Raw genomic sequence first — 26,077 nt, 5'->3', positions numbered from 1 at the left:
CCATCCCAACGTTAGTGACAATGTTGAGTGTCACTAGCGTTGGCTCATCATTCATTCCTCATCATTAGCTTCCACGTTAACTAAGTTAACGTGGAAGTTAACGTGGCTCCTTAGGGGGTTGTGTGGTTGCTTCCAACGTTAGTGACGATGTTGAGTGTCACTAACGTTGTCGACAACTCTCACTTCTTACGTTAGCTCCCACGTTAACCAAGTTAACGTGGGAGTTAACGTGGTGTGTTGCATCCTTAGGCCAACGTTAGTGACAATGTTGAATGTCACTAACGTTGGCTTCTCTTCCCCCTTTAACGTTAGAGGCCACGTTAACTAGGTTAACGTGGGCTCTAACGTGGCCACTCATGAGTGTTTGCCAACGTTAGTGACAATGTTAAGTGTCACTAATGTTGGCTCAACTTCCCTTCTCCACGTTAGAGTGCACGTTAACTTAGTTAACGTGACTCTTAACGTGGGCAATGATGGCTTTGAGAGTGTTATTGGCAATCACTTTTCTCATTAACCTTGCAAGTTACCTCCCTTTCCTTGCTTCCTTTGGTCCTGAAATCAAGCAACAGAGTGCATCAAAGTTCTAGTCCAAGTCATGGGTAATGCAGCATACAATTTGTCACTAAATTCATGCAAAATCCTCATGAAATAATGTAAAATGCACAATGTATGCTTGAATCAATGTGTAGGTGAATATCTACCCAAAACTAGCTTATTTCCTAAAGAAATGCATGAAACTATCCTAAAAACAGTAAAGAAAAGGTCAGTGAAACTGGCCAAGATGCCCTGGCATCACAACACCAAACTTAAAGCTTGCTTGTCCCTAAGCAAGTACTGGAACAAGAGAATGATGAATGGAATATCCAGAGGAATGAGTCATTCTTGTGGAAGTCATATCACTGATTTTATGGTGATTTCATGCATAGCAACTTAGGTTCATTCCTAGCTTTCAGACCTTTATCATGTCTTAAAACACTCACTTTGCTTACATCCCGTGAGACTTTTATTCATTGATCCCTTTATTGTCATTTCAGAGCTTATTGGTGTTCTTAGGCTAAGTGCTCTGTAAGGGGGCAACTTTTTAAGATAAGCTTTCAGCCAATACTCCCGAACCAGTTGGTTCAAGGTGCTAGGTGTTGAAGCACCCCTAAGGACTTACTCCCTCAAGTCTCTCCCCCATACATACACACCACAGGCATATAGTTCATTTATTTTCTTTCTTGAGACCTTGGTGTCCAGCACCTCTTTGGGTTACTAAATGCTCTGTGGTGAGGGTTACTCTTGATAATGGACTTTCAGCTGATAATCCCGGGTTAGTTAACCCAAGTTACCAGGTGATAAAGCACCCCTGAGAGCTTATTCATCCAAGTAGATCCCTCACACAGGAACACCACAGACACTTGTCTTAAGGTCCAAACTATTGGTGCCTAGCCTTATTGCTTACTCTTTTTCTTTTATTTTTCACTTCCATTGTTCTTTCCCTTTTCTCTTATTAGGATCTTGTTATTAACTTAGTCTCATGGGTATATCCAAAGTCAAGTATTCAGGATAGATAGTTGTCCTCCTAGCCTTGTGGTTGAACCAACTTAGCTAACTTATGACTACTCCAAAGATTCATGAATGCACTTCCACATTATGAACTCTACTCTGGTCTTTTAAAAACATAAACATTCTCTTCTTCATTTGATTTAAAGGGACAAGCTTACAAGAAAGTAAAGTAAGGATGCAGTGACATAAAGACTAGTGCACATAGACTTTCTTCAATACCAAAAACTTAAAAGACATAATTGAAAAAGGTTTAAACATAACATGGAAGCAAGTTCTATTTCATACAAGATCTTCCTTATTTAAAACATAGAGAAAGATGGAACAAAGAAGGAACTCCACCACCTTCTACTGTTGTGGATGTCCATGCTCTTTTTCTTGCTTGTCCTCCTTGTTTCCTCTTGCATCTCCACGCATCCGTGCCAATCTTGCTTGCTTCCAATCCTCAAGTGCCTTCCTCACTGACTCATGACTCTCTTCCACCCTTTGTCTTTCTTTTCGTGCTAATTCATCCTTCATTTCGTCATACTTGGCTATTCCTGGATGCAATATTGGCAGCTGTCCCACTAAGTAACCGAGCCTGGCTTGAGTGTTTATATGATGTCCTGTTTCGCTCATGTAAACTCCTTCTGCGAATGCCCTTTGCTCGTCCAATAGTTCTGCTTGTTCTATTTGTCTTCGATGCATCTCATGTATGTGCACCCCTTGATGTGCTTGGATGTTGATTAGCCTTTGGGTGGATTCTTGTTGCTCGTTTTGCCTTTGTTCCATCCTGTTGAATGTTTCTCCCCATTGTTGTCCTTGACTTAGTTGATGTTCCATCATTTGCCTTTGCCACTCACCTTGCTGAGTCATCCATCTTGAAAGTATTTCCTCTTGCTGTCCCATCATCTGTAGTTGAAGCTCTTTCTGTGCTCCTTGGCTTTCCAAATATTGTCTAGACAAGCCATCAATGGCCTCCTGCAATTGGTGCATGTCCAAGGTCTATTGTGCTTGACCCTCTAAGACTTGCCCTTCCACTACTTGAGGGGCTATTTTCTTCCTTTGCTTCCGCTGAGGCAAAGGGGATGCTGCAGCTTTCATCCTTCGTACAGTTATTGGGATGCCTTCCTTTATCCACATGGGGTTTTCATCTTCAAAAACTACCCCAGCTTTCTTGCATATTCGGTTAATAGTGCTGGGGTAACCTAACGTTCCTCTTGAGTCGCTTTTCTCTGCCATCTTTCTAATACCTTCAGCTATGAGTTCATGAACCTTGATTTCTCCTCCCTTCAGTATACAGTGCACCATTGTGGCTCTCTTGACATTCACCTCCGAGTTGTTTGCAGCTGGGAGAATAGACCTTCTCACTAGCTCAAACCACCCCTTGGCTTCAGGAGTGAGATCTGTTCTCTTGATGAACTTTGGGTTATTTCCCGCACCCCTTTCCCAGTCAGCTCCTGGTACACAAATATCTTGCAGAATCTGGTCATAATTGGGGTTGTCCAATCTTGAGAGATAGCTTTCTTCTTCAAATTGTATAGACCGTAGCTTCAATGCCCTCATGACACTCATGGGACCAAAGTCCACCATCTTTCCTCTCACAAAGCTTGTGTAAGACTCATCCTTCTTATCATATCGAACCGCATTTGCATAAAATTCTCTTATGAGATTTGCATTCACCTTAATGACCGGCTCAGTGAGGAGCTCCCATCTTCTCCTTTCTATCTTCTCTGTGATTTCGGGGCACTCAGTCTTTGTAACTTGAAATCCCAGCTCATAAATGATTTCCTTATCAACCATCCACCCGTATTACAATGCATGATGCAAGCTTCTAAATCTCCTTTCATCATATGGGTGTTCTTCCATGGGTTCCTTTCCCTTCCTTCCTTTAGAACCCGAAGACGCCATGAATGATAGTTAATATGTGAAGGTGGTAAGGTTGTGGAGACTTTTGGTTGTTTAGGGTTTTATGGCAATAAAGAGACTGAGGGGAGGAATGTTTATAATCGGATAGAGGGTGTCTTGTACCGAAAGGAAGAGTGGTGAAGGGTGTGTGATGACAATGAAGGGTGGTACAGACAAGGGTCGTTTATATAGAGAAGTTGTGAGAGAATGGAGGGTGTAGATTGATGAAGTGGTCACTTGATGGACGGTTGGGGTTATGCATGGCTAGAAGACAAGGATCATCACTTTATGATGGGGATTGCTTGGTCTTCTAGGGGTGCCATTTTTTCAATGTTGCATGGCAACATTTTCTGATGTATTCCCTTTTTAGAACAAGTGTGTAGCCCCTCCTTTTGTGGTGTCCGAACCTTCTTTGTTTAGTTGTCCAATCTATCTCTTTTAATGCTCCTTTTCTTTTCCTATAAAGGCAAACTAAGAAAAGTAAAAAAAATATTAAAATGACCATTGATGACATGTCACCATGTCATGCTTTTCTATGCTTTTTCATTTGTTTTCAATAGGTTTTATGCACTTTCTTGAGCCATAAGCAAGCCAATTGGGTAGATTTTCATGTTTCCTTTGATTTAATCAACCATGTGTGAATTCATGCTATTTCATGAGGTTTTATGCTATAATTATCACATATTATGAAAGAATGAATATCTCATGATTTTGAGCATAGCTTTGATGTGTTTGGTTGATTAATGATAGGTGAAGAAAGCTTGGAGAAAGGTTGAAGCAAGAAGGAACGGCTAGGAGTAAAGAGAGGACAATGGAATAAGTGAAAATGAACCAGGAAGCAAAAAGTTGGACCAAAAGTTAGTCTCAAACTTTTGCACAAACTTTTGGGTGAAAAGTTAGCCCCAACGTTAGCCCCTAACTTTTGGGCTAACGTTGGCACATGAAAGTTACTCCCTGGGCACCAAAAGTTTGCGCCAACGTTAGCCCCTAACTTTTTGGCTAACGTTGGCGCATGAAAAACACACCCTGGGAGCAAAAAGTTTGCGCCAACGTTAGCCTCTAACTTTTGGGCTAACGTTGGCGCCACACACCACAACAGCTTGAAGGGGTATACTTCCAACAAGAATAACTTGAGCTACAGAGCTCCAAATGAGGTGATTCAAGAAGCATTGGAAAGTAGGAATCAAGAGCTTTCCAAGCATATATGGCACTGCATAGTGGACACTAAAATTGAGGGAGAAAACTGCCCCGCAATGTGCATAAATGAACATGGTGGCAACCTGCAGTGAGGCCAACTGACCTCTGCACCTTCAACGGAGTATAACTCGAGCTGTAGAGCTCCAATTGATGCGCTTCCAACGGCAATGGAAAGTAGACATTCAGGGCTTTCCAACAATGTATAATAGTATGGGGTGGACAATACGTTTGAGCCTCCAGAACTGGCGTTTTCGCCAACGTTTGAGGCAAACTTTACCTCAAACGCTGCACACCAAAGCCAGCAACCATGACCTCTTCAAATGATCATAACTTGAGTTGTAGATGTCCAATTGAAGTGATTCCAAGTGGGTTAGAAAGCTGACATTTAGAGCTTTCCAACCATATATGATAGTTTATATTGGGCATAAAATTGGCAACATGACAAGAGGACAAAGTTGGCCCCATAAATGTGCATAAGGGAGGCCAACGTTGGAGCAAAAGTTAGACCCCTAACTTTTGCCCCCAACGTGGCAAAGCATGGAGGCTGATAGTAAAAGTTAGAGTAAAAGTTAGCCTCAAACTTTTACTCAAACTTTTGCAAATTCAAACCCGGTTCACTTCGGTTCCTCCTCAAACTCCAAGAGCAATCAACCAAGGCCTCTATCAACCCAATTCCATCAAGAGCAAGGGCCCATGATCATTACTCAAAGGCACAAGAAATAGATACAATAGGAATTTCATTTAATTGTAATTTGTTTTTAATTTCATTTTCATTTCCATTTTGTAAAGCCTATATAAGGCATCATTTTCATATTTGTGAGGAGGCTGGCTCTGCTAGAGCATTAGGAGTAGGGTAGAATAGAAAGTCCCCTTTGATACACTTTTCTGCAATTATCATTTTCTAATTTTGAATTCAGTTTTCTGAAATCTCAGTTTCTACAAGTCTCTGCTACACTTTTCTTTCTTGCAAGTCAAATTTCATCTAAGCTTTGATCTATTGCTCTCTTTAATTTCCAGCACCCTCTCCCCTTTACATTTCATGCAATTTACATTTCTTGCTATTTAAGTTTCTGCAATTTACATTTCTTGCTCTTTAAGCTTCTGCCCATTTACATTCTGCAACTTTAATTTCCCTGCAATTTTTACCTTCTGTTGCTCAACTTCACACAATTCACTCAATATTAGCTTGACTAAACTAATCACCCACTAAAGTTGCTTGATCCTTCAAATCCCTGTGGGATCGACCTCACTCCCGTGAGTTATTATTACTTTATGCGACCCGGTGCACTTGCCGGTTAGATTTGTGTGTTTTGGGAGAAATTCATTTTTCCACCAAAATACTCATCAAGTTTTTGGCGCCGTTGCCGGGGATTGATTAGATCAACAATGATTATGTGGGTGAGAAGTCTAGATCAAGCATTTTCTTTATTTTTGTTTTCTGTTTCAAAGTGAAACCAAAGTGTTTGTGTTTTTGCCTCACTAAGAAATTCTCATCTCTGATATGAGTAATTTCAATTTTCCTTGGTTGTGTGTTTTACAAAACTCAAATGGAGTTCAACTCATCTTATGATCAAACAAATTCTATGGGATATCACCCACCATCACCAATCTCTAATGATGGATGGGAATATCACCAAGAAACTTCAAATTCTGGGCTCTCCAATTCATGGAGCCATGCTTCAGAACCACAAGATGAGAAAGAAAATCATATGGGATATTTCCCTCCACCACAAAATGATGCAAGTCATGATTCTAATGGTGGCTGGGAAGGGAATTCTAATGCTCCATATGATATTCATCCGAAGATATCATCACTTGACCACGCTTCAACAGAAAGCCTCTGTCAAAACTCACCAACCACACAAACTTCCATGAACCAAAGCCTCTCAAAGATTGAGTCCATGCTCAAAAGATTTGCGGAGGAGGAAGAGAAATACCATAAAGAACTAGAAAACTCCCTCAAAAACATGGAAGTGATGGTAGGCCAATTGTTGAATGCAAGGAAGGAGAAAATGGAAAAACAAGAATGCAAGGTCCCTGTGTCAAGTGAAATTACAAAAAAAGAAGAGGTGGTGAAAGTAGTGGAACCTGAAACTGCTCTTGAGGTGATAAAGGAACATGAACATTCACAACCCTCACAAACTTCCTTGGACCAAAACGCCTCAACATTTGAATCCATGATTGAAAGGTATGAAGAGGAGATGAAGAAAGCTTGGGAAGATCAACAAACCTCCTCCATAAAAGAGCTATTAAAATAAATGTTGAGTGTAAAAGAGGAAGTGGAGGAGCAAGAAAGTGAAGAAGTCATTCCAACTTCAAGTGAGGCAGAGAAGTACATGAAGGAGGAGTTCATGGAACCATCAGTTCAAAAGGCTCTGGATGAATACAAAACTCCAATAATCACACAGCAACCAAGACTTGGATTCAAAGAAGTGAAGGCAACTAACAAGAGCACCAATCCTGTCCCTGATCCAGCAAGCAAGATCAATCAAGCCATTTGCAAAAGGAAGCTTGCTGAGGAAAGGCCAAGGCAAGGGGCACTAGCTGAAACTTCTCCTCCTTTGAAGTCATTCCTCTTAACAAATTGGAAGAAGAGGAAGAAAGTAAAGAACAGGTAGACAGTAGGTACATTTCTTCTCCTTGCTTTGTTTAAATTTCAATAAATTGGCATATGATCACATTCTAAGTTTGGTGTTGCCCTGCAACAAACTGTTTTCCATCTTCATGGATGATTGCATCAATTTTACATGAAAGTGACACACCAAGATTCTAAGTTTGGTGTGCCACCTATTTTTCTATGCAAATCAATCCAGCAACATCACTAGTCTGCATAATCATATTGCCTTTTACAGTGTTATTTTTCTTCTTAGTTGGATAATTTTTGTTTTCTCTTTGTTTCATTTAATCACTTGTTTTTAATGCTTTCCTTCATTAACTGTTTTTGTTAATACATCACCAAGACATTCTTATTCATAACAGACTCTTTATTTGGTGATTGTATTTAACATATAACAGTTTCTTTTGTTTAGTTTTAGTTCAAATAAATTGACATATGGTTGCATTCTAAGTTTGGTGTTGCTATGCAACAAAATTTGGTTCCAATTCTTACAAGATACTTGCATTAATTCCAAATGAAAGTGTCACACTAAGTTTGGTGTGCCACTTATATCTTTATGCAATGTATCATGCACACCTTCTTATCTATGCAATCATAATGTCTCTGTCTCTTATGCCTTGATTACTATCTTTAGTTTTGCTTGCTTGAAACACATGTACTACTAACATTTCATTGTGTGAGACATTCATGATTCATCTTAGCCCCATAGCCATTGTTCTAATTGTTGCTTGAGGATGAGCAAGCATTCTGAGTTTGGCAAGGGAAAGAGGAAGAATAGAGGAAAAAGGACAACAATAATGACGAAAGATTAACTACAAGGTTGTAGAGTTCCTTCTCCTCTCATTTATTTCCAACACTTAAATTGCATGATTGTCTTTATCCTTTCTGTTTACATGTGTGTATGAATAAAGCATAGCTTGAATCTTGATTTGTAACATGGTGCTGTGTCATTATGATTACCAACTTGAGTTTTGTGAATTCAAAAGCAACAAAGTATCATGATCATAAACAAACAAGGAATTAAAGAAGAGTTTAGCATGTGCATACAAGTGTTGGAAAGCTAGTATGATTAATTGTTGCTCAATTGCATTGGATTTTATTTAATTGAAGTTTTCATCTAGTACATTTGGTGAAATCTTTTGAAAATCATGAAAACCTTGAAAGAAAAAGCAAAATAGAGCAAGAAAAGAAAAAGGGAAAGAATGAGAAAGCTGAAGGCTCTGAGTACCAATGGCAATTTATTTGTTAAGTGCTTGTGGTGTTTATGTATCAAGCCAAATGCTTTAAAACAAAACACTTAGAAGTCAAGGTTAGGCTCAAAGTGCAAAAGCACTCCCTCAAAGCTCAAGGCTCTAAGCATCAATGATTAGAGAGTCAAGAAAAGAAAAGAAAAATGAGCTTAATGAAGTCCTCTAATCAAATGCTTGTGGTGCTTATGTATCAAGTGGTAATACTTGAAAACAAAGCATTTAGAAGTCGTAGCTTTGTTATCAACTCATGGGGCAAAGCACCCAAAAGGAGAAGCTAATAAGAAAATCAAAAGCTTGTTTCAAGGAAGAAATATAAGAAAAAGATTTCATAAATTGAGCTAGATGGAAACATCAATCATTTACATTTCTTTTGTGATTGTAGCATGCTTAGAAAACTAGCTTACCATGAACATTGAGTTGCTATTCTTCTTGCCTTGGATTGTCAATCTTTATTGCATGATTCTTTTCTTGCTTGGGGACAAGCAAGGTTTAAGTTTGGTGTTGTGATGACATGTCACCATGTCATGTTTTTCTATGCTTTTTCATTTGTTTTCAATAGGTTTTATGCACTTTCTTGAGCCATAAGCAAGCCAATTGGGTAGATTTTCATGTTTCCTTTGATTTAATCAACCATGTGTGAATTCATGCTATTTCATGAGGTTTTATGCTATAATTATCACATATTATGAAAGAATGAATATCTCATGATTTTGAGCATAGCTTTGATGTGTTTGGTTGATTAACGATAGGTGAAGAAAGCTTGGAGAAAGGTTGAAGCAAGAAGGAATGGCTAGGAGTAAAGAGAGGACAATGGAATAAGTGAAAATGAACCAGGAAGCAAAAAGTTGGACCAAAAGTTAGCCTCAAACTTTTGCACAAACTTTTGGGTGAAAAGTTAGCCCCAACGTTAGCCCCTAACTTTTGGGCTAACGTTGGCACATGAAAGTTACTCCCTGGGCACCAAAAGTTTGCGCCAACGTTAGCCCCTAACTTTTTGGCTAACGTTGGCGCATGAAAAACACACCCTGGGAGCAAAAAGTTTGCGCCAACGTTAGCCTCTAACTTTTGGGCTAACGTTGGCGCCACACACCACAACAGCTTGAAGGGGTATACTTCCAACAAGAATAACTTGAGCTACAGAGCTCCAAATGAGGTGATTCAAGAAGCATTGGAAAGTAGGAATCAAGAGCTTTCCAAGAATATATGGCACTGCATGGTGGACACTAAAATTGAGGGAGAAAACTGCCCCACAATGTGCATAAACGAACATGGTGGCAACCTGCAGTGAGGCCAACTGACCTCTGCACCTTCAACGGAGTATAACTCGAGCTGTAGAGCTCCAATTGATGCGCTTCCAACGACAATGGAAAGTAGACATTCAGGGCTTTCCAACAATGTATAATAGTATGGGGTGGACAATACGTTTGAGCCTCCAGAACTGGCGTTTTCGCCAACGTTTGAGGCAAACTTTATCTCAAACGCTGCACACCAAAGCCAGCAACCATGACCTCTTCAAATGATCATAACTTGAGTTGTAGATGTCCAATTGAAGTGATTCCAAGTGGGTTAGAAAGCTGACATTTAGAGCTTTCCAACCATATATGATAGTCTATATTAGGCATAAAAGTGGCAACATGACAAGAGGACAAAGTTGGCACCATAAATGTGCATAAGGGAGGCCAACGTTGGAGCAAAAGTTAGACCCCTAACTTTTGCCCCAACGTGGATAGCAGCAAAGCATGGAGGCTGATAGTAAAAGTTAGAGTAAAAGTTAGCCTCAAACTTTTACTCAAACTTTTACTCAAACTTTTGCAAATTCAAACCCGGTTCACTTCGGTTCCTCCTCAAACTCCAAGAGCAATCAACCAAGGCCTCTATCAACCCAATTCCATCAAGAGCAAGGGCCCATGATCATTACTCAAAGGCACAAGAAATAGATACAATAGGAATTTCATTTAATTGTAATTTGTTTTTAATTTCATTTTCATTTCCATTTTGTAAAGCCTATATAAGGCATCATTTTCATATTTGTGAGGAGGCTGGCTCTGCTAGAGCATTAGGAGTAGGGTAGAATAGAAAGTCCCCTTTGATACACTTTTCTGCAATTATCATTTTCTAATTTTGAATTCAGTTTTCTGAAATCTCAGTTTCTACAAGTCTCTGCTACACTTTTCTTTCTTGCAAGTCAAATTTCATCTAAGCTTTGATCTATTGCTCTCTTTAATTTCCAGCACCCTCTCCCCTTTACATTTCATGCAATTTACATTTCTTGCTATTTAAGTTTCTGCAATTTACATTTCTTACTCTTTAAGCTTCTGCCCATTTACATTCTGCAACTTTAATTTCCCTGCAATTTTTACCTTCTGTTGCTCAACTTCACACAATTCACTCAATATTAGCTTGACTAAACTAATCACCCACTAAAGTTGCTTGATCCATCAATCCCTGTGGGATCGACCTCACTCCTGTGAGTTATTATTACTTGATGCGACCCGGTGCACTTGCCAGTTAGATTTGTGTGTTTTGGGAGAAATTCATTTTTCCACCAAAATACTCATCAACCATATGAACTTTACGGCTAATATTAATAAAAGGGAAAAAAGGATTTGATTGTTTATTTATGAATTCCAACTAACTAACTATTGGTGGGTCCTTATATGCATTTTGGTGGCACCATGGGGTGACACCAAACTTAGTTTGAAGCAATGTGATGAAAAGTTTTGTTCAAAGCTCCCAAGACTAGCATGCATCTTGGTTTGCTTTGAACACCAAACTTGTTCTTCACTATATACTGCATGATAAAGATTTCACCAAGTGTTTGTCAAGTTTGGGTTGAAATTCATAAACATTGATTTATTCAATATTTTAAAACATATAAAACATGGGTTGCCTCCCATGAAGCGCTTCTTTAGCGTCACTAGCTTGACGTTTTTCCTTCATCAGGGTGGTTGGTAGTGCTTAAAGTCCTCCCCTCTTGCTGTGGACTTATATCCATTGGTTGGATCAATGATCTCCACATGTTCCAGGGAAAGAACTCTGTTGATAGTGAAGACCTTAGGTAACTGAGATGGTACAGTAGGGAGATTAGGGGGAATATCTGGGAAGTAAGCTGAGACAACTCTATCCCCTGGAGAGAAGTCTTCCGTAGGGATCTTCTTGTTCCTCCATCTCCTTGGTACCTTCTTCTTTGTTTCTTTTGAGGTTGCCTTCCCCTTGGTGACCTCTTTTTTCCAAGGAGTTGTGATGCTGTCTTCACCTGCCTCTAGAGGTTTAGGTTCCTCTAACTTTTCCTTGAGCTGTGGCAATTGTTGTTTTCCTTGTTTATCTATTAAGGGGATCTCAGAATGAAATGGATGTGCTTTAGTGCTTGTTTCCTTGTCCTCTTGATCTGTTTCTTGTGAGAGTTTGAAAACATTGAAGCTGAGTCGTTCATCATGGATTCTCAATATTAGCTCCCCTTTCTCTACATCGATAAGTGCTCTGGCCGTAGCTAGGAATGGTCTTCCCAATATGATTGAATGAGTGTGACTCTCTTCCATGTCCAGGATGACAAAGTCTGTTGGGAGAAAGTATTTCCCAACCTTTAGCAACACATTTTCCACCACTCCTATTGCTTGCTTTTGAGTTTTGTCAGCCAGTCTGATGATTACATCTGTGGGTATTATCTCATTGATCTGCAACCTCTTCACCAGGGATAAGGGCAGTAAATTGATGCTGGCCCCCAAATCACATAGTGCTCTATCGACCATAGTTTCACCTATGGCACAAGGGATGTGAAAACTCCCTAGGTCTCTTCTTTTTGTAGGCAACTCAGGTTGAATAAGGGCACTACATTCCTTGTTCATTACTATAGTCTGGCCTCCTTTGAGTGAGCTTTTCCTGAGAAGAAGTTCCTTCATATACTTGATGAATGCAGGCATTTGTTGAATTGCCTTGATGAATGGTATGTTTACATGCAGAGATGCAAACAAGTCTAGGAACCTTGAGTATATTCTCTTTCCCACAGCACCATTGAGCAGTTGAGGGAAGGGTGCATAGAGCTTCAGCAGCTCTTGTTGTGAGATTTCTGGTTCTTGGTGATCTCTATCCTCCTCCTTTGTTGAGTTGTCTTCGGGTTGTTTGCAAAGTTTGCCTTGCTTGTCTTCAGTCTCTTGATCACTCGCAGTGACCATTTTGCAATCTTCCCATCTTACTTTCTTTGCTTCTCCTTTGGGGTTTTTCTCCGTGTCACTTGGGAAGCTATCAGTAGGTTTGGGAATCTTCTCAGCTAAATATCCCACCTGGAATTCCAGCTTCCTGATGGTCTCTCCCTGGTTCTTAATATTGGCTCGCACCTCCTCTTTGAACACCTTATTTTCTTGAATCTCTTGGCATATTCCTTCAAGTAAGGCTTCAATCTTAGAGAGCTTGTCATCAATTGATGAGTGATTCGGAGTAGATGTGTTGTTTTGGTTTTGATAGGCGTGTGGAGAAGTGTTGTTGTAGGGGTGTTGAGATGTCCTCTGTGTGAATTGCTGGTGAGCTGCATTGTTGTTGGAGTTGTAACGTCTCTGGTCTTGGTTTTGAACTTGCTCACTTCCCCACCCAAAGTTTGGGTGGTTTCTCCATCCAGGGTTGTAGGTCTTGGAGTATAGATCATAGTTTTTCCTTGGTGAATTCCCAATGTAGTTGGTTTGCTCCTGACTCACCTCTGCTTCTTCATTCACTCCTTCTTGGGTTGTTGATGAAGTGGAGATTGCTGCTACTTGGTTCATCTCCATCTTCTTGGTGAGGTCAGCCAGCTGCTGGGTAATGAGCTTGTTTTGGGCCAACAGAGCATCTACATTGTTTAGCTCCATTACTCCTCTTGTGTTCCCTCTTTCGAAAGCATAGAAGTAGTCGTTCTCTGCTACTGTTTCAATAACATCTATGGCTTCCTTAATAGTCTTCTTCTTGTTCAAAGATCCTCCGAATGAATGGTCTACAGCCTTCTTTGACTCATAAGAGAGTCCTTCATAGAAAATGTGCAGCTGCACCCATTCGTTGAACATATCTGGTGGGCACCTCCTTGTTAGCTCTTTAAACTTCTCCCATGCTTCATATAGAGTTTCACCATCTTGTTGCCTGAAAGTTTGGACCTCAGCTCTCAGCCTATTGATTCGTTGAGGATGGTAAATCTTGCTAAGAATTTGTTCACCACGTCTTCCCAAGTTGTCAAGCTTTCCCTTGGGAAAGATTCCAGCCACTTGGCTGCTTTGTCCCTAAGTGAGAATGCAAATAGGAGCAGTCTATAGGCGTCAGGGTGAACACCATTAGACTTCACTGTGTCACATATTCTCAGGAAGGTGGTCAAATGTTGATTGGGGTCTTCTTGAACACCTCCTCCAAACGAACAGTTGTTCTGAACAAGGGTGATGAGTTGTGGTTTAAGTTCAAAGTTGTTGGCATGGGTTGTTGGCTTTTGGATGCTACTTCCACAATTGCCTGGGTTTGGATTGATGTAAGAGCCCAAAACTCTTCTATCCTCCCCAGCATGATTTGCTCTACCTCCTCCCCCATGGTTGTGATCCTCTTCTTCATGATGGTTTTCCATGTTGTCTTCCATGTTTGTTTCAAAGAATTCCTCTTCTTCCTCAGCACCAACCACTTTCTTTCCTCTTGCCTCCCTCCTTAATCTAAGGAAGGTCCTCTCAGGTTTAGAATCGAAGGAAGTTGAAGCCCCGCTTCTTCTCCCTGTCATACAACTATCAAGTGCAAGCAAGAAAAGATATGTGCAGAAAGTATTTGTGTCAGAATTACTGTTAGTTGTGGGTGATGCAATATATCAAACAGTTAGTGGGTTAGCAAACAGAATTGAAAATAACAAAGAAAAACAAAAGAGTAGAGGGGGGAGGGAAGAAGTTTAACTAAAACAAAAAGTAAATCACTCAAACAGAAAATGAAATTCACAAAAATAAAAATGCTCAATCTAGTGATCTTCCAATTTAATCATTGTTGATGCACAATCAATCCCCGGCAACGGCGCCATAAACTTGATGCGGGTGAAAACTTGTCTCTCAACAAATCTCCTTTCGGCAAGTGTACCGAATTTGTCGTCAAGTAAAAACTCACAATAGAGTGAGGTCGAATCCCACAGGGATTGATTGATCAAGAAACTTTAATTAGAAGAATGTTCTAGTTAAGCGAATCCAGAATTTGGGTTGAGAGTTGCAGAAAATAAAATGGCGGGAATGTAAATAACAGAAAAGTAAATGCTAGAATTAAAGGACTAGAAGTAAATGACTGAAAATAAATTACAAAATTGTAAATGGGAATGGGAGATTTGCTCATAAAAGTAAATGGCAGAAATTAAAGAGAATGGGTAGATCAGAGATGGGGAGTTCATTGGGCTTAGGAGATGTTGCAATTCTCCGGATCAAGTTCATTTTCATCTCTTCCTCAATCAATGCACTCATTGATCTCCTTGGCAATCTTAAGTGATTGAATTACAATTTCTTGCAATTCAATCTCTCAAATATTGATCAATAGCCAATTCCTTGGTCAATTGCTCATGAGAAGAGATGAAGTATGGTCACTGATTATACCACATGCATTTCCCAAATCAAGTATTGAGAGGGTTATAGTCACATACCCATCCAAACCCAATTTGGTCCAGCATGAGAAAGCAATTCTAGCTTGATCTCTTCATTCCTCTTTCAAGGTTCAAAAGAGATCCAAGTTTGAATAGCTTCTCTTCCAAGATAATTACTCAATTGGATGAAGATCGAAAGCTTTCAAGTAAAATCAAGAGAAAAGATAGAAGAAGAATAATGAAAATTAGTATTGATCCATCAAATTACAACAGAGCTCCCTAACCCAATGAAAGGGGTTTAGTTGTTCATAGCTCTTGAAAATGAAAATAAAGATGGAGAATACATCATAGAACAAGAAATTGCAGAGAAAGTAAAATACAGAGAGTAGTTCTCTTTTTCCAGCCTCCAGAACTCCTTTATCAATTCAAAGCTACTCCTATATATACTACTCTTCTCAGCTTCTAGTTTTGCTCTTCAAGTCTTGGGCCTTTGGATATTGAGTTTGAAGCAGTTCTTTTCTTCATTTGGGCTTGGCTTTACTTGCAGAGAGAAAGTGCTAAGTGGGCAGAGACTTTAGCTCAGGGCGTTAAGGGTGTTAACATTTAGTGAAAGTATAAGTTCAAGAACGTTAGTGACACTTAACATTTTCACTAACGTTCCAATGTACCCCTTTGCCTCACGTTAGAGCCTACGTTAACTAGGTTAACGTGGCTTCTAACGTGGCCTTGCCAACCTTCGAGAACGTTAGTGACACTCAACATTTGCACTAACGTTCCAGTGTGCCCCTTTTTGCTTCACGTTAAAGCCCACGTTAACTAGGTTAACGTGGCTTCTAACGTGGGCTTGCCAAATTCGAGAACGTTAGTGACACTCAACATTGTCACTAACGTTCCAATGTGCCCCTAGATCTCACGTTAGAGTCCACGTTAACTAGGTTAACGTGGCTTCTAAGGTGGCCATTCTTAGCCATCCCAACGTTAGTGACAATGTTGAGTGTCACTAACGTTGGCTCATCATTCATTCCTCATCGTTAGCTTCCACGTTAACTAAGTTAACGTGGAAGTTAACGTGGCTCCTTGGGGGGTTGTGTGGTTGCTTCCAACGTTAGTGACGATGTTGAGTGTCACTAACGTTGTCGACAACTCTCACTTCTTACGTTAGCTCCCACGTTAACCAAGTTAACGTGGGAGTTAACGTGGTGTGTTGCATCCTTAGGCCAACGTTAGTGACAATGTTGAATGTCACTAACGTTGGCTTCTCTTCCCCCTTTAACGTTAGAGGCCACGTTAACTAGGTTAACGTGGGCTCTAACGTGGCCGCTCATGAGTGTTTGCCAACGTTAGTGACAATGTTAAGTGTCACTAACGTTGGCTCAACTTCCCTTCTCCACGTTAGAGTGCACGTTAACTAAGTTAACGTGACTCTTAACGTGGCAATCATGGCTTTGAGAGTGTTATTGGCAATCACTTTTCTCATTAACCTTGCAAGTTACCTCCCTTTCCTTGCTTCCTTTGGTCCTGAAATCAAGCAACAGAGTGCATCAAAGTTCTAGTCCAAGTCATGGGTAATGCAGCATACAATTTATCATTAAATTCATGCAAAATTCTCATAAAATAATGTAAAATACACAATGTATGCTTGAATCAAGGTGTAGGTGAATATCTACCCAAAACTAGCTTATTTCCTAAAGAAATGCATGAAACTATCCTAAAAACAGTAAAGAAAAGGTCAGTGAAACTGGCCAAGATGCCCTGGCAAAATCAGATTGATTTTGAATACATGGTGGCTATCAGCTTGATTTTGAATGTTACAGGTATTGCTTCCCTTGGTAAAATCTCATATATTTAGGGGGAGCCATGTAACAGTTGGAAAGGGGGAGGAATCCTTATCTTCAATGGGAGTACTTTTAATCCTTACTCTTTCCATTTCAATTTTTAATAATATTTGTCATCAAGGGGGAGATTGATGAGTTTGGAAAACTCCAAATTAAATTGATGATGATCAAACATTATTAAAATAATTAATTACAAAACTATTAATTTGATCTTTAATTAACATTTGTTAATTAATAATTTTGTAATGTGCAGATTTTAGCTTAGGCCAAACAAAAAAATAGCAAACCCAATGAAAAGTGAATTTTCAGCCTTGTGCAAATATGTTTAAATTTATTGGCTGAATTATTGTTATGATAGCTGGGCCAAAATTCATTGTGCAAGCCCAAATCTGATTTTTGGTGAATGACCAACTAGCTTGGTCCGAATTGAAATTGAAAGGAATGGGGTAGTGCTTGTTTCGGTTACCTCACTCTCACTTGTGATGGAATTCAAATTTTATGAATTAACTTTAAATGCCTTGGTAAATGGAAAGTGAAAATCTGAAATTAATTTGATGGCATTTAATGAAATTATGCACATTACAAGGAAAAAGCATGGGAAGTGGGTTTTAATTGATTTTAATTGATTATAATTGATATCACACATTACTTCTAGAGCTTTTCTTTTTTCTACTCTCTCTTCTCTCTCTTCAGATTCGGTCACCTCACTGTCAGAGAAGAAAATGGTAGAAGCAAGAAATCAGAAGAAGAAAGCAGAGGCTAGGAATGACTAAGTAAGCTTAACTCATTTTCATTTTCTTTTTTAATTACATTGCAAGTTTCTCTCTGTTCTCTCTCCTCTCTCTTTCGATCTTGTCTAGCAGGAAAGGAGGGATGAAGCAGGCTATCAGTAAAATCTCAGAGAAGCTAGTTACAAGTAAGAGGCCATTGTGATGATGGCGTTAAGAAAAAGAAAATCTACAGTTTGGTGTGGTTGAGATCTTTGCCACTTATGGTAAGAAGTGGTGAGGAAGCCTCAAGTCTTCCATACCCGAAAATGGAGGAGATCCATTCGGTCAGAGGAAGAAGATCCCTTGGAAGCATGGCTCGTCTCTACCTTTGCTCAACCACTACAGGAGGTAGCTACTGTAGCTACGTGGAGGATGAGGCAGAGGATAAGGGCAGGAGAAGCTGTCAACCATCAAGGACTCATCAAGGGCTAGGAATCCTTCTTGGGGAGCAAGTCAAGATGGAAGGCCCGGATTGATGAAGGTTGGTGAGAAGGGAAGACCCAGAGGTAATTGGATGTTGGTTTAAGCATTCAGTTTCCTATCTTCTCTCTCTGGCCGAACCGGTTTTTGCATGAAGAAGAAGAAGTTGGCTCGGTTCAACAGTTTCAACCTTGGAGGCTTCCCCTTCTATAAATAAGGGAGAACAGTCAGGGCTTGAAGCAAGGAGTTAAGAGTGCAAAGCATAGAGTTTTCATAGCTGCCCAAGCTAATAGAAGTTCTTCTCCTTCAATGTTCTTCATTTTGTAATTTTTCTGTTTAGTTTTGTCTGTCTTGAGTCTTATGGAAAAAGGCAAACTGTGAAGTTTGTATGAAAAAGCCATAGAGTGGAAAAAGGCAGAGTATATAAAATTAAAAGAAAAAGCCATAGATGTTCTAGAGGTCCTTTGTACATCTGTGTTGTGTTTCATGATTCTGTGGGAATCCCCTTGCAAGTTGGGTTAGCACTTACCGGTTGAAACCTTGGTAGGTGACCAAGTCAAGTTCAGGATTGGGGTTAGATTCTGGACTTGTCCCAAATAGGAAGGGTAGTTCCTAGGGAGAATTAGTGTATGTAATCATGAAGATTATAGTAAAATTCCATCATTGTTGTGATGGAGACTGGAAGTAGGCTGCACTGCACTTAGCAGCTAAACCAGGATACTTCTGGGTGTGATTCTCTCTCTCTCTCTTCTACTCAATTTCTGGTTCTGTTCGTAGGAGACAAAAATGAAAAATATCTCCTCATTGGTTACGAGACAAAAAGAAAATGTCTCTTAACTAGTGATGAGCGGATAATTTATACGCTTTTTGGCATTGTTTTTAGTATGTTTTTAGTAGGATCTAGTTACTTTTAGGGATGTTTTTATTAGTTTTTATGTTAAATTCACATTTCTGGACTTTACTATGATTTTTGTGATTTCAGGTATTTTCTGGCTGAAATTGAGGGACTTGAGCAAAAATCAGATTCAGAGGTTGAAGAAGGACTGCTAATGTTGTTGGATTCTGACCTCCCTGCACTCAAAGTAGATTTTCTGGAGCTACAGAACTCAAAATGGCGCACTTCCAATTGCGTTGGAAAGTAGACATCCAGGGCTTTCCAGCAATATATAATAGTCCATACTTTGGCCGAGTTTAGATGACGCAAAAGGGCGTTGAACGCCAGTTCTACGCTGCAGTCTAGAGTTAAACGCCAGAAACACGTCATGAACCAGAGTTGAACGCCAGAAACACGTTACAAACTGGCGTTCAACTCCAAGAATGACCTCTCCACGTGTAAACTTCAAGCTCAGCCCAAGCACACACCAAGTGGGCCCCGAAAGTGGATTTATGCATCAATTACTTACTTCTGTAAACCCTAGTAACTAGTTTAGTATAAATAGGACTTTTTACTATTGTATTAGACATCTTATGATTTTTTAGTTCACCTTTGGATCATATTGATCACGTATGGGGGCTGGCCATTCGGCCATGCCTGAACCTTCATCACTTATGTATTTTCAACAGTAGAGTTTCTGCACTCCATAGATTAAGGTGTGGAGCTCTGCTGTTCCTCATGAATTAATGCAAAGTACTACTGTTTTTCTATTCAATTCAACTTATTCCGCTTTTAAGATATTCAGTCGCACTTCAACATGAATGTGATGAACGTGACAATCATCATCATTCCCTATGAACGCGTGCCTGACAACCACTTCCGTTCTACCTTAGATTGAATGAATATCTCATGGATCTCTTAATCAGAATCTTCGTGGTATAAGCTAGATTGATGGCGGCATTCATGAGAATCCGAAAAGTCTAAACCTTGTCTATAGTATTCCGAGTAGGATTCAGGGATTGAATGACTGTGACGAACTTCAAACTCGCGAGTGCTGGGCGTAGTGACAGACGCAAAAGGATAGTAAATCCTATTCCAGTATGATCGAGAACCTCCAGATGGTTAGCCATGCAGTGAAAGCGCATCGGACCATTTTCACAGAGAGGATGGGATGTAGCCATTGACAACGGTGATGCCTCCAGATGATTAGCCATGCAGTGACAGTGCATCGGACCATTTTCACAGAGAGGATGAGATGTAGCCATTGACAACGGTGATGCCCTTACATAAAGCTAGCCATGGAAAGGAGTAGGATTGATTGGATGAAGACAGCAGGAAAGCAGAGGTTCAGATGAACAAACGCATCTCTATACGCTTGTCTGAAAGTCTCACCAATGATTTACATAAGTATTTCTATCTTTTCTATTTATTTATTATTATTCGAAAACTCCATAACCATTTGATATCCGCCTGACTGAGATTTACAAGGTGACCATAGCTTGCTTCAAGCCGACAATCTCCGTGGGATCGACCCTTACTCACGTAAGGTTTTATTACTTGGACGACCCAGTGCACTTGCTGGTTAGTTGTGCGAAGTTGTGAAGTTATGCTTGGACCATGGTATTATGCACCAGTTTGTTGGCGCCATTACCAGGGAGAAAACGAACAACAAATTTTACAACCTCAGAGTAACAATTTCGCATACCAACTAGTGACGAGACAAAAAGTAGAAATATCTCCTAAAGCATTTTAAAAGGCAGCAAGTGTTATTCAGCAAGAAAAGGGGCTAAGATTCAACCCCCTTCTCTTAGCCACTGATAAACCATTAAAAAAATTATATATATATATATATATATATATATATATATATATATATAATTGTTTGAAATATCTCATTATAATAAGAAATAATTTAAAAATTTTAATAGATTTTAAACTCAAAATATCATAAAATTTAGTTTAATTACTTTTAGGAGAATAATTTTCTTTAAATAAAATAATAAATCATGAATAACTCATTATTCAATTTTTCAAAAACTCGGGGTGTTATAAGATCAATATGGCACTAAGAGAGGGAGATGTTTCACAGTTTTACGGTTCAGTTGTCTTTGTTATTTTTTTAGTATTTTTTTAGTGACAATAGTTTAAATGGAATTTATAAGTTATAGTGTTAATGACAAATATATAATTGTTGTTAAAAAATTATTTTAAGAAAAATTAGGGCAATAATACTATTGCCACTAAAGTTTTTCGCTAAAAACTTTTTTTCATGTAATGGTGACGGCGAAGTAGTGGCGATAGCGTGAAGGTGATTTAGTGAAGGTGACGGTGTGATTCGGTGAGGGTGAGTGGCACGAACAAGTTAGATAAGGGATTTATTGAAGGTTATGGCGTGAGGGCGACTTGGTGAAGGTTACTATGTGTTAATTACGTTAGTGTATTTTGTGAAAAGAAAAAAAATTACCCAGTGTTGGTGTATTGGCCATAGACACATTAGGTAATACTTTTAGGCTATGTTTGTTTGAAGGAGAAATTGAAAGAAAAAAATGGGAGGAAAGTAAATGAAAAAGAAAATAATTATTTTTCATTGTTTGGTTGAGGAGAGAAACGGGAAAGAAAGGAAAAGTGATGGAAAAAAATTGGTAGGACCCACTAATTATTTTTTTTCTAACATTGGAAAGAAAATAGAGAGAAAACTAATTCTCTCTCTACTTCCAATATTAATCCTTTACTTTTTTCAATATCTTTTATAATATAAAGGAAAAATTGTCTTTTTATAACATTTCTTTCTTTCTTATTTTCCTTTCATCCAAACACATCTAAGAAAAATAAAAATTCACTCACTTTCCTTTCCTTTAAAGAGCACCCAAAATACAACACATAGCTTACTCTTTAAAATTCTCTCTTTAGTAAAAAAAGTATACTATAAATATTAAGATAAGATTACGCTTTATAAGTAAGTTTTATAATGTCTAAGTATATACTTTTCAAATAATGCCACTGTTTTCTATTCTCTTATAAGATGGTAATACATAAAAAAATGTAAGCTGCGCTTTATATATATATAACTTAAAAAAAGTGTGGCTAAATAAGTATTTTTTTGTATTGATAAAAGAAACCTTGTTACTCAATAAGGGGTGACTAGTTTATATAATCTTTACTTATGATGATGATGTTTTATTGGGATATATCTTCTTTTGAGTATGTGTTTATGGCCTGTTTGTTTATTATTCCATGCTGTGTCTATGGTTTGTATTGTAGTCCTTGATATATATTGTTTTAATCTACTCACACACTTTATTTGGCTCTTGGTGAGTTTCTGAACTATAAAAAAAAATATAGATAAAGAACAACGTTTTTTATAATAGACGAAAAAGTCAATAAAAGCATTACATGTACACTGAATAATAATAAAAATGTTAATGTAATATTATTTGAACTGATTCAAATTATCAATTCAGTAATATAAGAAGTTTATAATTTTTTTTTTTTTTTGTTTTGAAAATCCTTCCTTGTTATTTCCGTTGGTTTTGCTATGCACCAAAGTACCAAACTTTTATAGGTGTAAAATAGATGACAGGAGAAAAGTGAATTTTTATTTATAGTAATAAGTATACACAATTACCAAAAATTGTGAGAATAGAAGGAAAGTAAATAAAAGCATTGATCATAGAAACGGAATAAGATCTTATAATTAAAAGGTAAAATATAATATTACCTTATTTAAACTAATTCAAATCGTAAATTCTGTAATATAAGAAAGTTTATAAAATTGTTAAATTCTGTAATATAGGAAAGTTTATAAAATTGTTTTGCTTTGAGAATCCATTCTTGTTCTTTCTAAAATATAAATGAATTTTTATTTATCGTAATAACAAATACACATAAATGACCATAAATTGTGGGAATAAAACGAAAGTAAATAAAATCGTTGAGCTGGGAACGGAATAATGTTGTAAAAGGTAATATAGTATATTATATTATATAAAACTACTTTAAATAATCAATGCAATAAGAATGTTTATAGCATTGTTTTGTTTACGATTGAGTGCCTATATATACCAAAGAGCCTGTCTTTTTACATGCATCCTAACCATTGAAAGCAAGGTGAAAATAAAATTTCCACTCCAAACAATATGAAAAGCCTTTTATATTTTCCCATTCTCTTAGTACTTGTTCTCTCCATCGGTTTTGGTATGTGCAACATTCATAGCATTCAATATATTTTGTTTTCAATAATTGTTGTGATGATTTTACTTTGTTGGCTAATAATGGTGTATTTTGTGTCCGAATTATTTGTAGGAAATAACCAATTGCAGGGAACAGAAGCAGCATTAATTTGCCAAAATCCTTTAGCCGACAGAACTCTTTGTCATAGGGATCCTCGAAGACCAAATGTTGATCCATGTCTTGCTGCTTGCCTCTTTTTTAATAAATTCGCAGATGTAGAGGCATCTAAATGTAACAGCTCTGGTCAATGCATATGTACGTATCCAAATCCACATCCAGAATGTCCTTGTATGGGATGTGCCCCTCCCCAAGCTAGTTAATTAATTTGTTATGGGATGTGTATGTGTCCCATCACATACACACACTATATTCTCCTCCTTTTCAGTGGAGTTATGATTCTATTATTTATCAATTTATCTTCAAAGAATAATAAAGTATGCGTTGTGTTATAATTTATATATCCCTCTTTTTTTCCATTTTTTGAAATAATAATTTTATTTTTATTGTTATATCTATATATTTATCAAATAAAAATCTAAGTTTTATATTCACAGGACCTTTTCGCTGACAGAGTGGTTTTTGAGTTTTATTTGGTCTATTAATAATAAAAAGATCTGATCATAACTATATATGTTATGTGTTTAGCATCATTCCACAGTAAATAAATACAAACTCAAAATATACTCCTGACGTGTTAATTGCTTAATTCATAGAGATGGTTAATTTTGTTTAATTTATTAAAAGTAAAATATATGTTCCGAAATAAACATATATAATGATCATTTAATATGATGAATTTATGGTTAGAATTTGCTACACAATTAAATAATATTGAAAAAAAAAACTTTCATGATAATTACTTCAAAAGACAATGAGATCTTTAACAAAAAGAAAAAATACTATTTTTGACCTTGGAACTTTATTCTATAAAATTGATTAGTTTATCTCTCAATATTTTTTTTTTCTATATTAATAGAATAAGTCTACATGGCATATTAAACTATTGATTAATCTATTAAGAATTAACTAGAATTGACAAATTATTTTTTGTCATGAGTTTCCTTATCTTTTAGAAATAATTGTTAGGGTTGTTTAATTTTTTATTTTATTTCTTTGTTATTTTTTTTAAATATGTTGATTAAATTTGTTGTGTAAAACTAAAAAATATTAGTAATTTTTAAATTATTTTTATTTATAAAAATTAAATATAAAATATATTAATATATGCCATATAAATATGTTCTAGAAAAATTATTGACAAAAGAATTAACGAGTCTCACAAAATTAAATATCAAAAACTAAAATAAATATTTTAGACTTTGTAATCCTTTAAAAAAATTGCCAAGAGCCGCCAGAATAAGTATTCACTCAATAATATTTATAGGTATTACTCTCGGATTTAGTTTCACATATATGGTTGGTAATTTATTGTCGTTAGATCGTCGACCAAATTTGTGAGAAAGAAAATGTGGTAATTTTATGTTGACTTTACGATGAGAAATTTCAACGGTGACGTTGTTGATCATCGAAAATAAAAAAAATTACTCAGATATTCTTCTAGTAAAATAAAACCGTTTCTTTTCACATAAAATTTAAAGAGAACAATCAGGAATAAGTTATATACAGGGACGGTTAGTCCCGAATTATATCTTTATATATGATAAGTGTGCCTAAGAAAATAAAAAATCTTATGTGATATAGTAGCTTTATATATGATTATTTTTTATTATGTGATGTATTTAAGTCATAATTATTTTGCTTATTATTAATATTTTTATTTAAACAATTTAATATCATAAATTGTTTTTGTATATTTTAAATTAGTTTCTATATATATTTCTCTATATTCATTTTTTATAAATATGTTTGATTTTTAATAAATTTAAAAATATTAACATATTTAATATTCATATTATTATATAAAAAAATAATAATAACTTAGCATTTTTATGTTTTGATAATCACATTACATATCTTAAATGTTTTTTCATAAAAAAAATATTTTTTCCTAAACTTATATTTAAAGGAAAAACTTTTACCATTTTTTTAATCATATCATATTTTAACTATTATTTTATTTTGAAATTTATATCTTATTGATGAGTGAAAATTAAAGTTCACGGATACCGACAAGTTCACTAGATCGTTCAAATAATATCACGGTGAGTAGATATCATTCTCACAAGGATTAACAGATTGATGCAAGCAGATCAATTAAATCTTGGACTTTGGGCTGTGGGTCTTGAATAAAAGAAGAGACAGAAGAAGAGAATCGGAAAAATACTTGAAGTTGAGAGAAATCAATAGATGAGAATTTTGAAGGCTTTGGAGATGTTTGATTCTTCGAAGAACAATGCTTATGCTTTCTTATTTAATTCATGCAAAAATCTTTTCACAGCAAATCATTTATAACTAAACTTCAACCCCTTAGTGATTTAATTTCTCTAAACTCAATTAATCGTCAATCCCTTGGTCAATTAATCGAGAGAAGAGGTGATGAACGATTTCGATTTTAAGCCTCACAACCTTCAAAACTAGCCGAATTATATGTCATGTATTCGAACTAAGATCTAGATAAGTGAAGATTCTGAGATGAGTTTTAAGCTAATTTTAAAATTAATTTTTTCAAATATAAAATTTAAATTCAAGACAGATTAAAATATTTTCCAATAGTTTTATCCCGTATTGATAAAGAACAAAACTCAACCTTGAAAATGTAAGGAAGCATGAATTAAAATAAAAGAAACACTTACAATGTTAATCCTAAAACCAAATTGAGCACCTAACCTTCAATCGAGCACGTGTGTGTGGATACCGGGCGTCCATACTGAAGGCTGGGCATCCAGTTCACATGCTCTTTGGGTCCGGTTGACCCGTTCTTGAACCAATTTTGGTTTTTCTT

General features: G+C 37.1%; 1 non-coding gene across 1 annotated transcript; it reads left to right on the top strand.

Annotated features, from left to right (window-relative positions):
- The first annotated feature begins 13,521 nt into the window (after positions 1-13,521).
- On the top strand, positions 13,522-13,628 carry LOC112774482 (small nucleolar RNA R71). Its single transcript, XR_003188971.1, has one exon. It is a non-coding gene; the product is annotated as a small nucleolar RNA R71 (small nucleolar RNA).
- The last annotated feature ends 12,449 nt before the right edge of the window (positions 13,629-26,077 follow it).

The sequence above is a fragment of the Arachis hypogaea genome, chromosome 18 (genome assembly GCF_003086295.3).
Source record: "Arachis hypogaea cultivar Tifrunner chromosome 18, arahy.Tifrunner.gnm2.J5K5, whole genome shotgun sequence".
Classification (NCBI taxonomy): domain Eukaryota; kingdom Viridiplantae; phylum Streptophyta; class Magnoliopsida; order Fabales; family Fabaceae; genus Arachis; species Arachis hypogaea.
The sequence above is the reverse complement of the archived record's forward strand: the minus strand, read 5'-3'. Positions and strand labels throughout refer to the sequence as shown.